Source organism: Lagopus muta, chromosome 2 (genome assembly GCF_023343835.1).
Source record: "Lagopus muta isolate bLagMut1 chromosome 2, bLagMut1 primary, whole genome shotgun sequence".
In the NCBI taxonomy this organism is placed as follows: domain Eukaryota; kingdom Metazoa; phylum Chordata; class Aves; order Galliformes; family Phasianidae; genus Lagopus; species Lagopus muta.
The window spans coordinates 67,427,388-67,441,759 of NC_064434.1; the positions used below are offsets into that span (position 1 = coordinate 67,427,388).

The window sequence follows — 14,372 nt, forward strand, 5'->3', positions numbered from 1 at the left end:
TACATGAAAAAAAAAGATTTTTCAATCTTCTGCATAGAAGACATCCTTCTGCATGGCAACCCCAGGTAATGCCCACAGCAAAACAGGTGGGTGACCCCATTCTACCCAAAGAAGATGGAAAGTCATAAGTAATTATATAGCTGAAGAAGAAAAAGGCAGCCCATCACCTTGGGTTGAAGTCTGAAGACTTGGAGCATCTCATTAGCAGGTCTCCAGCTTTTTGAGGACTGCTTGCTCTGCTACAGAGGGGGTGTTTATCCCACATCCTGTAGCACCTAGTCCACTTTAGGCTCAGACAGGAGATGAACATAGAAGGGATTTCATTCAAATGGGAGAGCCACAACAAAAGTAAAGGTTTTCATTTGAACATCTTTGATTCTGGGATAACCAGCCATTTTGGAAGACTCATTTAAATGTTGTGCAAGGTCAGAAAAGCAAAGAACCTTCCCAAAAAAAACCGCAGTAGAAAAATAACCTCAAAATAAGCTGAGTTTGCCAGTATATCCAGTATACCCACTAGTTTGGCAGAAGCAAACCTTTTAATATTCTAAATTTACTTTTTCTTAGAAAAGTAATTTCATAATCTAATCTGAGGAGAGAATGTACTCTTGACCAATTCCCAAGTAATGCATGGGAGATGAGTCCAAGAAGCAAAAAACAATCAAACCATTAAATAAGTGACTACAACATAATTGGCATATTCCCCATGGAGAAATACACAGCACTGTTAAGAAGCCTGGAAGGGATTCTGTGCAAACAGGATGGTTAAAAACAGCAGGAAGTATCAAAATGAACATTCTTAGGCTCCAATTTCAATGATGACACAAACACTACTTGACTGAAAAAGTGCAGCAGCACCTTTCAGCCAGCCCACGGGTTCATAAAGGGTTCACACACACTCTCAACAATACTTTTCTAAAGAACTAAGGAGGGAAAATCCTGTGCTAAAATCACCATTACATAAGTTAGTGCACCTCATTAAGGAAATGGTAACTCAATAAAGCTAATATGTTTAGTTGTACATAACGTTCACCGGATAGTGTACATTTAAATTACCCCACCAGCTGAATTAGAAGTGAGAGACAGGAAGGTGAAGTACCCCATCCATTCCTTTTTCCAAGACTAGAAAATAAAAATCAAAGAGAGAGGAGGAAGAGGATCATGTAAGAAGTCTCCTACCAAACTCGTAAAAAACAATGCTTTTCACAGCTAGCTTCACCTCCCTTCTTTGGGTATAAGTTAATACGTCAACTCATACTGATGACCCACTCAGATTTTGCTACCATTTCTACCTACATATTTTGAATTAAAGTCACTTATGAATAGCTAATTTAACACAGGTCCATGGATTGACTCAATTTTAGGAGACTGGCAAACCATAATGAAATAAAAAGATGGGATTGATGAAGACACGTGCATCCATTCTTTGAAAGTGAGGCTTTGAATATGCTGTGAATGCTTGCACTTTTTTAGCTCGATAGTTTTCAAATCATATAAAAAGCTATAGCATAGTTACAAAATTGATGACTTTTTTCATGATTCCAAAACCACCAGCACAATAGCATCCTAGTCCCATATGGGGCCCTTGGAAGCAAACAGCATTAAAAAAAATAACATCAACTCTGACAATCACAGATATTTTATAAGACTCGAGTTCTTTCCACTTGTTCTGCCATTTAAAGCTATTGATGTTGTTACATGCAACATATCTATATTTATATACTGTTGCTAATGTGAGGCTACAAATTAAAAAGTTTAAAAAGATGTTTCCATGGATTTAGAAGACCCTGCTATTCACAGGCATGAAATAAAACTCATATTCCACTGTAACTTCAAATCAGATCTGTATGTACACTTCTAGAAATAGATACAAAAATCATGTCCCTTGTGGCAGAAGACAGCTCATAAAACTCTTTGCATCTATTAAACACGTTCTCAAAAAAGAACATATTACAAAGCTCTTTTCAGTACTGCTCAGGAGCAACCTGCTAGGCAAAAGAGGAATGTACTTGCACCCAAGGAGAAGTCAACACTTTTCTTATAGCTGTTGGTGCCCTTTAGGTAAGTTGCACATAAATTTTCCATCCGTAATACACACATTCATACTTCTCAAAAGAGCAGAACCCACTGGGAATCAGGCTTCTATTCCAGGTATCTGTACCTTCAAAAGACATGAAAGGTAATGAGACATTAATTGCTACTCTCTCCAGGACAGGATGCAGAATTTACCTGTCTCTTTAACTAAAGATCTCACGGCCACAGAATAAAGATGGACAATGTATCACCACTGCTGACTCACTGCTCTGGATCACACTGTAGCTGAGCCAAAAGTATCCCATATTCTTAACAATCCACTCACATATTCATTTATTTAGAGAGTCTCATGTATCTATAGCATGATGTTTTCAATTCTCCAAGGACCAGATTTGAAATGAATTTTCACTTTCCTCCCATAAATTTAAAAAAAAAAAAAAAAAAATGAATGGAGATATTTAAATACCTAACTAATCCACGTAGAAACTGAATTTCCTGAAGAAAGCCAAAATTTTGAATTTAGCTTTGAACCCTTTTGTTCCAGTTTTCAAGGAAAAACATCACTTAGTTACAAAATTTTAACTATAGCATTTTCCTGGAAAAGTTCAGGTTCCCCCAGTATGGTGGTACAACTGATGACTGGGTTAGAAGAATCTAATAAAGTTTTACAAGGCCAAGCGCAAAGTGTTGCTCTCGGTTTGAGGCAATCCAAGATAAGAATACAGACTGGGAGAAGAACTCATTGACAGCAGCCCCTCTGAGAACTTAGGAGTCCTGATGGATGAAAGCTGGACATGAGCCAGTTTCCAGATACTGGAAGGCCAACAGTGTCCTAGGCTCCATCACAAGAAGGATGGCCAGCAGGGTGAGGGAGGTGATTGCCCCCCTGTACTCAGTCCTTGTGAAGCCCCATCTGGAGTACTGCGTCCAGTTCTGGAGCCCCGGTATAGAAATGATGTGGAGCTGCTGGAGAGGATCCAGAAGAGGGCTGCAGAAATGATAAAAGGCCAGGAGCACCACCTCTGCTGTGAAGATAAGTTGAGGGCTTGTTACGCTTGGAGAAGAGAAGGCTCTGGGGAAACCACACTGCAGCCTTTCGGTACCTGAAGGAAGCTTACCAGCAGGAGAATGCTGACATTTAACATGGTCAGACAGAAAAAAGACAAGAGGGAATGGCTTTAAACTAAAAGAGGAGAGATTAATTTCAAATGTTAGGAATATTTTCTTTTAACTCAAAGAGTGGTGAGGCAATGGAAGAGGCTGCCCAGAGGGGTTGTGGACACACCATCTCTGGAGGTATTCAAGGCTATTTTGGATAGGACCCGGGCAGCCTGATCTAGTAGTTAGCAACCTTGCCCATAGTAGGGGGGATTGGAAACATGCAATCTTTTAGGTCCCTCTCCAATCTTAGCCATTCTATGATTAGGCCAGGCCCCATACCATTTTGAAGACCATGCAGTTCAGCAATCTTGACTGGACTGTCCCACCACATCCAGCATTTAGCACCTTATGGCTTAGCCACTGAAAGATCAACAGCAGGGGCAATATTTTACTAGTAACAAAAGCACAGTAGTAGCTGTGACAGTAGAGTCACTTCCACTGGTGCAGACTTTTTTTTTTTTTTTTTTTTTTTTACAAGCACAGCATGCAGACTCTCGTTCGTCACTGTTGAAAATACATAAAATATATAAAATACATAATGGTGGTGACTATATTGCAAAATAGTATTTTGTAACTGACAATGTGCTCTATCAAATAACATTATTGCGCTCTTTGCATTTGTTGTACTTCCATGAAAAAAGATGCGTTACTTTCAGAGCAACCTACATACATGAGAGAAGAATCTCTGCATACCAAAGAGGTCTTACTGTCCAAACTGGAGTTTCTTGAAAAATAGACACAACATACTTACAATTGCATACATGCAGCTCTTTCTGATGTAAAAGTACTTCACCAAGAAAGAGAAGGACATTCACTTACAGAAATCGGTTTTTCCAACACGTGATTCTTTAAGTATCACCTTGCTGAGCTGCACGTACCTCAAAACCATGATCTTTAAGTGTCAAACAAGTCTACAACTTGAAAATATTTGTAGGTGGATGAAAAATATCTAGTGCAGTTTGAAATCTTTTTTGGGTTGCAGTCACCACTGCTGCAGTGCAAAATAAAGCAAAATAATATTATCTTCCTACCAGAAGAAAGTATCAATTTCTTCCAACTTCAAAGCCAAAACCAAGCAAAGCCACCAAAATATGTATAATGTGATGGAAAGCACAGCAACAACAGCAGAACAGCATGGTCCCAGGCAGCAGCAAGTGAAGGTTTTCTGAACTGCAACAGCTGCGGGCACAGAAATAAAGGAAAGAATCTCCTTACCTTCAGAAGAGCTCAGGTACACATGGATACCCTCACCTCCACTGCCAACCCTTGCATGAGGGTTCCTGGCTCCACCCCTTCCAGTCACTCAGGTACATTGCATGCACCTGAGCTGCCCTGGGTTGGCCCTGCCTTCACACCAGGTGCTCAATCACTGCTTCAAGTTGTGACATTTCTGCTACAATATACAAGACAAATTCTTTTGAAAAACACCTGTCCTATATCACAGGAAAAGGGGGATTCCTGTATTCTGATTCAAGCTGCAGCACTCAAATACTGTGTAAATAAATTGATGATTCTCGATACTGCAAATGACAACACGCTGGACTGCTAGTGGAAAGTGTTTGGGATTTCAAGGGGCCTATTTGCATAGGCTTAATGAATGCTACATAGAAACAAACATCCTGGAGGCCAGCAGCAGCACTCCTTCCAAATGAGCACAGTCACAGCTAGAGCTGCAAGCCAGGACTGCCTTCCCAAACTTAATGCTTTGAACAAATGTGAGAACTGGTCTCAATGGAGTACAGTGTCAAGTTGCTCTTCCCAGGAGACAGTAAGGAAAAGAGGAAGAGAGAGGAAGAAAGAAAGGAAGTCACATCAGAAAGCAACTTAAAAAAAACACCTGTTTTCTCTGTGCTTTGAAATACATATTCCTCTGCTGAAGTACTTCAGTGGACCACACAAGATGTTAAGGTAGCAAAAGAGACAGGATGTTCACGAGCTTACAGGTTGAATATATTGGCTAGCCTGCTCTTACGCTCCAAAAATCTTTCCGTTATCTGGTTTCCATGTAAGTGAATATACAGTCTTGCAAAACAACAACAGTGTCAGAACAGCACAGCTTTGCCTAGGATTCCTTCTGAGACTGAAGAGCACTCCTCAATTAGTGATGGAGAGGACAAAGATGAGTGGTGAAACTCCTTTGTGTGGGACAAGGGAACAAGTCCTGCTACAATGCAAGTATCAGCCCTTATGAGGACAAATTCCTGTCAGTGCAGTCATGGGGATAATCAGAAGCTGAGTCCCTCTTCGATCTTGTGCACCACAAGTAACGATTCAGTTCATTACGGCCATTGCAGACAGCTTCCCAACACATGTGCATGAGTGCACACAGACTATAGTTCTGCACTGTGATCAGAAACACAGGAAGCAGGTTTCCAAAAGTGAGAGAAAAAAATTGGGAAAATAACGAAGAACAAATATGTGAACTCCAATGTTTCCCAATAGTGTCCAATAGGTAAATAAGAACTAGGACAACAAGGACAGTCTTTACATAAATCCTGAAATGATGCATAAACAAGTGGAAAACAGGGAATTCAAACAATGAAGATGGATTAGATCACTTGGATCCAGAAAGCTTGCTTTTCAACTCTCTAATTCACTTTTAAATTGTCCTTCTTTTAAGTACATTAAGATCAATTGTTTGAACAAAGAATTCGTACTAAGCTTTAAAAGTAAGACAGGAGATACCATGTAATGCTTCCATTTTACATTAAAATATATGCACTATTATCTTCTTATTATCTCCTAAAGATTTTTCCAGGCATTTAATTAACATATGACAAGATACTCAAGTTAGCAAGAAAAAAAGTTACCATTTAGTGCACTATCTATAGACTCTCAGAAGTTAGTTTCCCATTGTTTTTTTTCTTCTAATGCACTACCTTGTGAACAACTATTATGCTATTTTAAAAGCAAGGCTCTGTCACAGAAATAAAAGAAATAAAAGGAATAAAGTTCCCGAGGTACCTACACTTTATTTTTTAATTTCACTCCAGCATAAGTGTCTTTCAAAGACAGTGAAACACAGGAGAAATTTAGAAAAAAAAAATTACAGATTCTGCTACTGGGAAGCGAGCTAGTATTAGCATGCAATTAAGAGTTCTCACTGGGAGCTTGACCATAAATAAATCCATGGGAAGTATTAATTTTAAATGGGTGCAGAACAGTTGCTACCAAATTCATGCAGCCATCGGCACTGCTGATTTGGGGGATATTTGTTGGTTCCGCTTTACTAATATGGCAGAAAATCCTGCGGCAAGTAGAAAAAGTAGAAAAGATGTGTTTAAGGACAAAAAGATACTGTTTGGAGCAGATGCTCTCCTCAAATATCAGTTTCTTTGTGGGCCCATACCTAGTACTTTCCGTGGTATAAAAATCTTTTTTTTCCCCTGAGAAACTGCTTCTCACAGCATTCACCAGCCACTCAGCTCAGCAGCCACAGAATCACAGACTGGTTGAGGTGAGAAGGAATCTCTGTAGTATGTAAATTCATACTACACATTGGGCTACATCTTGATACATCCTCACTAGATAAAGAGGAGGGGAAGGGGGGGCAGCGCATCTGCTCCCAACTCCTCACGTACACCCAGCCCCAAGCAATGGGGAACTGGGTCTGGCTTTACCCAGGGGTCTATCCCCTCCCTCAAGCAGTGCCAGCTGCTCAGGTCTGTGTCCAGTTGGGTTTTGAGTATCTGCAAGGATGGAGATTCCACAACAACTCTGGACAACCTGTGCTGATGTTCAATCCCTGTTAAATTTTAGAAGTATTTTCCTTATGCATAAAAAGTAGATCCCTTGTTTCAATTTGTGCTCATTGCCTCCTGTCCTGTTGCTGAACACCACAGAGAAGAATCTGGCACTGTCTTCTTTACTGCCCCTCATTAGTTTTGAATAAACAGTCAGAGCCCCCTGAGCCTTCTTTTCTACAGGGTGAACGTTTCTAGCTCTCCTAACTTCTTCTATAACAGACATTACAAACCCTTAATCATCTCTGTGGCCTTTTGCTGGCTTCACTCAAACATGTCCATGTGTCTCTTGTGCACAGGGACCCAGAACTGAGCAAAACACTCCACATGATTCTCATCAGTACTGAGTGGAAGGATCACCACCCCCAGCCCGGGGGTTACGCTCTCCCTGATGAAGCCCAGCATGATCTTGGTTTTCTTTCCCTCAAGAGCACCTTGCTGATTCATGTGTAGCTCCTTGTTCAACTGAAAACCCAAGTACGCTCTAGCAAAGCTGTCTTCTATCCAACTCCTAGCACATTCTGGTGTATGGAGCTATTTCTCCCCATGCTCAGTACTTTTGCATTTCCTTTGGTTGAACTCCATGAAATTCCTATCAGCCAATGGGAATTTTTGACAAATGTCTCCAGCCAGCCCAAACGGAAACACAACCGTCTGGTGCATCAATCACTCCTTCCAGTTTTATCACCTGCAAACTTGTTGAAGGTGCAATCTGTCCCATCATCCAGGTCTCTAATGAAGATGTTAAATACCATTGGATCTAGCATTGATCTCGAGCGTACACCAAATGACTGGCCTTCTATTGGACTTCAGACACTGGTCACAATCACTGAAATTCAGCAATGCAATTAGTCCTCAGTCCACTTGACTGTCCACTTCATCAACTGGCTGATAAGGATATTATAGGAGAATTTCAAAAGCATTGCTAAAAATCAAGATAAACATCATTCACTGCTCTCCACGCATTCACTAAGCCGGTCATCTCATCATAGAAAGTTATCAGGTAGACAAGTATCATTTTCCATTCATAAATCCATGCTGACTACTCCCAGTCACTCTCGTCTTTAATACACTTGGAAATGACATTCAGAATGATAAGTTCCTCAAAAGCTCTTTCCCATTTCATCTCTGCCCAGATTGCTGCCTCACTACTAGGCTGTCTAGGATCTTCCTTGAGGCTGTTAACATCTGCCTCACCAACTCCTTCTTAGAACTAAGAAATGTTCAGTTCTCCATCCTTTTCACCTAGAAAACAGAAAACTTCTTCCATTGACACCAGTAAAGCTCGCATAAACTCAGAAGTTCTTTGAAAAGCACTCAATAGAAAACATCAGGTTCAGTTCTGCTTCCTTCTTCCTGAACATTTAAACATTATCCATTTATATTACTCTACAAACGTTTCTCTGTGTGCCTCTCTCTATATACCACAGGATGGCAGCAAATGTTAGAGGATAAAGAAAAAAAAAAAACAGTGGAGAGAAAAAAACAAATGTATTACAATTGATTTATATATAGTACTGTTACTTAAAACGAATAGTTCCTGAACTGTAATCCAGGTGCTACACAGACATGCATCCTGAGTCACACAAACACACTAAGGCTAGAATCTGTGCCACAGCAGTTCAAACGCATTAAAAATTATGGTTGGAGGGAAACAAATTATACAGGATGCCAACACAACCAGTAAATCTGGAGTTAACAAAATGCTTTGTTTGATCCAAAGGAAATAATATTCAGTAAAATTTAAAACAAATTTGTATGGAATGACCATAAATCATAAATCATATAGTCATAAATCATCAAAGGTCTATACTACATATAGATGTTAATATTGAAAAGGTGGCCAAAAAATTAAACCAAAGAAAAGTTAAAATTCAAAATTCATTTCAGTAGAAAAATACTCTTCCTAGTTTGGGTAGATTCAAAATTTACATAAAACATAAAAAGTAAATTGGTGGGTTTTTTGGTTGTTTTTTGGGGGGGGTTTTGTTGTTGTTGTTTTTTGCAATGTGCAATAGGCAAATTGAAAGATGCTACTTTTTTTTTTTTAATCCTCTAAATAATAAGGAGCCTGAACAGAAGACATAATGAAATAAAGTACATAGAAGTACCAAAATACTATAAAGAAAAAAATCAGTAGCTTTTTAACTTTTTATGTGAGCTGCAGCTATGGAAGGTTGGTATTTCAAAGTCAATATTCATTATTAAATTATACAAATAAGAAATAATATAAGAAACAATATAAACACGCAAGCACATTTTTAAGCTGCAGTGGGATAGGATTTTATGTATTTTTTGTAGAGCCACCTTTAATTGAAAGTTATCAAGTAGTTTCAATGGTACCTGTTCATAGAGCTTCCAGAAATGAAAAGCTTTATAAAGAAAAGTTGCCACCATTCAAGTTATTCTCTACAAACCTTCAAGCAGTTTAAAGACTTTATTATAAACTTAGATTAAATAGCAATGTTTTAATTTATGCTATATCTGCTTCTGCTCATAAATTCTTCCAATTTCTTCTACCTCACCTCTTTGCATTTCATTCCAACACCAAATTAATTCAAAGACATGTTAACACAGCTGGTACTTCATCAACATTTTGACTTTGTAGGTTATGTCAATGGTTTGCCAAAAAAGATCAACCAGACCCCAGTCAGCTTTGGAGAAATCATGGCTGTTATGACTCTTTGCTTTCAGGACTCCATACAATAAAACTTGGGATGTTTGCCCTGTATGAGCTGGACTTGACTGTCCCTCCTGACTGCTGCTATGTACCTTCCTAGTCCATAACAGGCATAGAGTCAGGGAGGTCACAATTATTCCTAAGGCATCAGGAAGGTCTATGAAAATGGCAAAGATGACCATGCCCTAATCTCAAGCACTGAACAATTCATGAGGCAGAAATCTTGACTGGCCAAAGAAAATATAAGCTAGTATATTTCAGGCTTTCTGAAAAACAATATTTTTTGTATCCAATGTACACAGAAAAAAAAATGATCTCTGGATGCTGCTGCCAGTAGCACTTCTCTGCTATATCTGCTTGTGTTATAGTTGTGCTCTTCTCCCTCAAGAAACATGGGATGACCATTGCACACAGCTGCTCTTCTAATCTGCTGCTAACTCCTAGTCACCATACAAGGAGGCAACTAAAAGCACACAGCTACCACAAGCCAAGTCCATACTTATTTCTTCCCTTCAGGTCATTGTCATCCCTCAGATATGAATAAGGGTCTGGAAAGATAAATGTTTTCTATAGGCTTCTGCAACCTTCTTGATGTAAAAATAGACTGTAACCATGCTTATGTCATGTTGTTGCTCAGCAACCTTTTTCCCCCCCCCTTAATCTCCCTGTTCTCTCATATCTTACTGGTCTTCACAGTGATCAGTCCGCAAACTATGACTCACAAGTCAGAAACAACACTGTCTGCTAAGCTTGCAGGACATTCTGCCCTTCAGTGATTACATAGGCTTAGGGAGATGTACCTGATAGAGTAACCAGAGACAAGATGTTGACCTAGGGGAAAAAAAAGCTAGTGAAATCCATGAGAGACAGCAAAAGAAGTGAAAGAAAAATTGGTCCTCTATACTGAGGATATACCTCTATACTTTTTTCTTTTTTTTTTTTTTTTTTTTAAAAAAAAAAAAAAAAAAAAAAAAAAAAAAAAAGAGAAAGATCTCTAATCCATTCCCCTTCAGTCAAGATCAGCAAAGAGGAATCAATCAGTGATCTTAACACAGTCTCTCTCTTTCCCTGATGAGTTCTGGAGAGGGATCTTCCTTAGACAGAAGAATAAGGACAAGTAAAACAGCAAGGACTCTCAGCTCTCATTCTTCCTGAAAAAATTTATTGCTTGAGAGAAGAGGACAGAAAAACAAAAACTTGTAAGCACAGCTTTTGCACACACGGCCATTGTTGCAAATGGACTCAGCAGATGAACATCCAGTGGAGCAGTGACAAACATCAGAAGGCAAAGCCTATATCCAAAGAGCTACTGGAGACGGACTCAATTACTTAAACTGAGATGCATATGGGCACATCAGAAGTCAAATTATTCCATTTTGCTTTCAGCTGCTGCCCTAGAAGAGGGTGGGTTCCCCATTGACCCCTCACACACATCTGCCTTCTTCTTGCCAATGTCTCAGATACCACAAAAAAAATCTAAAACATGCATGCTAGTGTTTTGGTCCCTGAATCTCTCCTCAAGTGTCTGACTTCTATACAAATATTTCAATCTCCATTGGTTTTAAAGAACACTGGAAAAAAATATGCTTTCAAGAATCCATGTTTAACATTAACTCAGATAGCTACATTTAAGTTGTCTGTGTATTAAAGGTATTAATCAGACAAAAAGGGAATACACCTAGCACCTGTGTTATTTTGCTATATTTTGACTCCACATTCCTGTGCAATTCTGTTAAGTGTACAGCAGATAAAGCTGTCCTCATCTATTGGTGCTCTCTGTTTGACAAGGTAACTCAGAACCAAAGAAATATGTACTTGAAATAACCTCTGAGTGTTAGGCTAAACAAACACAGCTGAAGTCTGGACCAAGATTAATAGAGACGTGGAGGCTTAAATACCTTTATATTTCTGAAGATTCCTCATAAAAATGTACTTAAAATATCAAGGGAAAAATCCTACTGTTTATTTAAGATAGAAGCTTTAGAAGACAGTGAAGCACTGCAACAATCTTTACCAATGTCTCAATGTACAGGAATCACCATCTATTTTTGTCTTGCACATGTCATTATCACTTGATCCAGAATGAAGTGACAGTACATGTGAACTTCAGTAATTACAGTACGCACATAACATTTAACCAAATATGAAGTCATTACTTTTGTTTACTTCTATATTCCATCAAAAAACTAATTTCACCACTTTACAGTGAAATAAATACATAATATCATTGTAAAATGATACGTTTCGTCCAACAGCATTAGCAATGAGTAATAACACCAACAATAATTAACTTTTTATTATTATTCAATTAAGGAGCTGAAGATGACAGATTCAATCAGCTACTCTGACCTATTCAGCTACTCAGTGCAATATCAAAAGCAAATCTAGATTTGATTTTCATGAGCATTATGATCATTATAAAAAATGTAAATATGTAAGTATGTAAGTATGTAAAGTATGACCTTGCACAGAAGGATCACAAGAGGTCCCTGTTTAAGTTAATAAATTTCTTAATAAATAAAGCAAACCTACAATAGATTTCAACAAGGAAAACACATAGCTTTGATAAACTCTATTAGTAAAATCAGATGGATTGAGGATATCAGGGAATTGACCATAAAGCAGATTTGGAATTTCTCACAGCCAGAGGTGCCTAGAGTATAAATATTGAAATTATATTTTCAGTAATTAGGAAGACTGATATTAAGGGGCATCAGATCTAGCAGATGAATGAAGATACTAAGAATAAGTGAAGAAGCTAAAAAGTAATGAAAAAGAGGATAAAACGTCAAGGAATGCAATCTTCTTAATAACAGAGATCAAGAAGGGCAAAGATAAGTGAAAACAATCGAAAATCAAGCCAAGATATACTTCCCTATATGTTATGAACAAGAAAGAAAAGGAATATTTTGCTATATAAATAAGTTGGTAAAGACAGAAAAGAAAAAGAAGGGGCATATTGCAGTTGGCACAGTGTAAAAAATTAATACAAGTATGATCTCAATTCTAAGTGAATGCTTTCTCTGAGTTGCCAGTAAGGATGATAATGAAGACTTTTATTACAGCAGGATGACTAAAGAGAATGAAGATGTGGAAGCAAGTTTTGCAAACAAGTCAAAAGCTCAATGTACTTACAGATGTGTGAGTGGGTGGGCAGATAAGGAGACAGGTAACCATGCTACAACTCTGAAAGATCCAGAAGCTAAAACTGCTGGTTCAGTTCTACATCCTCCTAATGAAATCAGCAGGGAAAAAATACCAGCTGAAGTGCAGAAGACATTGGATCATTATTTTAGAAGGGTGGTGAGGAAAAAGGTCCCAAGAAGCCATGAGAATCTTATTTGTGAGCAATACTTTATAACAGACTTCAAAATAAAAAATAAATGAAGACACAGAATCTGAAACAGAAAATAGGGTAAGTCTAAGGATAGAGTGCATCAGTCTAACCTGACAGACCTTTTCAAAGTAATTTCCTAGGGAAAAAAGAACAACGAAACAACAGCAAAACAAAACCTCATCTAATTGAGAAATATTTGATACTATGCTGTACAGTAAGTACTTCATTAACAGAAGAACGTGACTGGAAGTATTAAAGAGGTGGTAAAAAAGCTAGCTGTCAGAAGTGTTGAAAAGCACCACCATTGATAGAATAAGTATTTTATTCCAGGTTGGTCTATTTATATATATATGTATATATAAAATATATATATATTATTACACAGGTTGGTCTTAATATTTTCATTAAAGGCTCCAGTTCAAAGCAGCAGGGAGTCCTTACAAAAATGTACATAAAACATGAATTTTTGAAGCACTGTCAACACCAACTAGACTTGAGATAGCAAGAAAAGACATCCAAACACAGTAAGAACACTCCCTTACACACAATCTCACTAAAGCCACACTGGTATTAAACACAGCCCCACAAAAGCAGCAGCAGGTTCTGTGGGGCATGAGCTCTCACTGCTGTGTGTGAGCTTCTCAGCAAGTAGCATTCCCTGAAGCATGTTCCCTCAATTGAGAAATTTCACAATTTCCTCCCTTACAAGTCTACATCTATTAGGTTGCCTGGCTGAGACACCTATGAGGACAGATGCTGCCAGTAGGATTGAGCAGAAGACCTGAGAAGTCAACTAAACAAAAAATACCAAGAAAGTAAACACTGAATAAATGCTGAAGGCAGCATATAGCAAGCATCTGCATTCATGTTACCATAAAATGAAGGGTTCGTTTTCCAGTTATTTACATGGTTACAAAACAAAGCTACAGTTTACAGCTGAAGACTTTCATGCTGATTCAAACTCTGTAAAAAGATCCAGTAAAATAATTTCAGGAGCTGTCTGATGATTTAAGCCAATTGAAGTGCCATACGTTTCATTAAAATTACCTTCACAGGATCCGAAACTATTTTAAGAGGCAGTAGAGGCTTTTAGTTAGTAAAACATTCAGCTTTTTTTTTTCCCCCAAAGGTTTATTTCCACTAAGCATCTTGAGTTAAACATATGCCTTTCTTCTGATTTTCAGATTAAATAACAAATTTATTAAGGAGAAAAAAAAAAAAAAAAATCTTGGGCGGTGTTATCTGAAGAGGCCTTTTTCCAACTGTCAACATTTTGAAGCTGAGTAATAATGCAGCCTCGAGGTTGCCATGGGAACATGTTACATTTCCTAGGTGACAGTGATTGTATGTCGTCACCGCTGAACCGCACCAATGCTGGAAATATGTCAAGTTTCCCTCAGGTGTCAGCATCCCGACA

General features: G+C 38.3%; 1 protein-coding gene across 1 annotated transcript in view; it reads right to left on the reverse strand.

Moving 5' to 3' along the window:
- Positions 1 to 14,372, reverse strand: part of PDE10A (phosphodiesterase 10A) — a 339,629-nt gene that overhangs the window by 286,185 nt on the left and 39,072 nt on the right. The window lies entirely within an intron of this gene.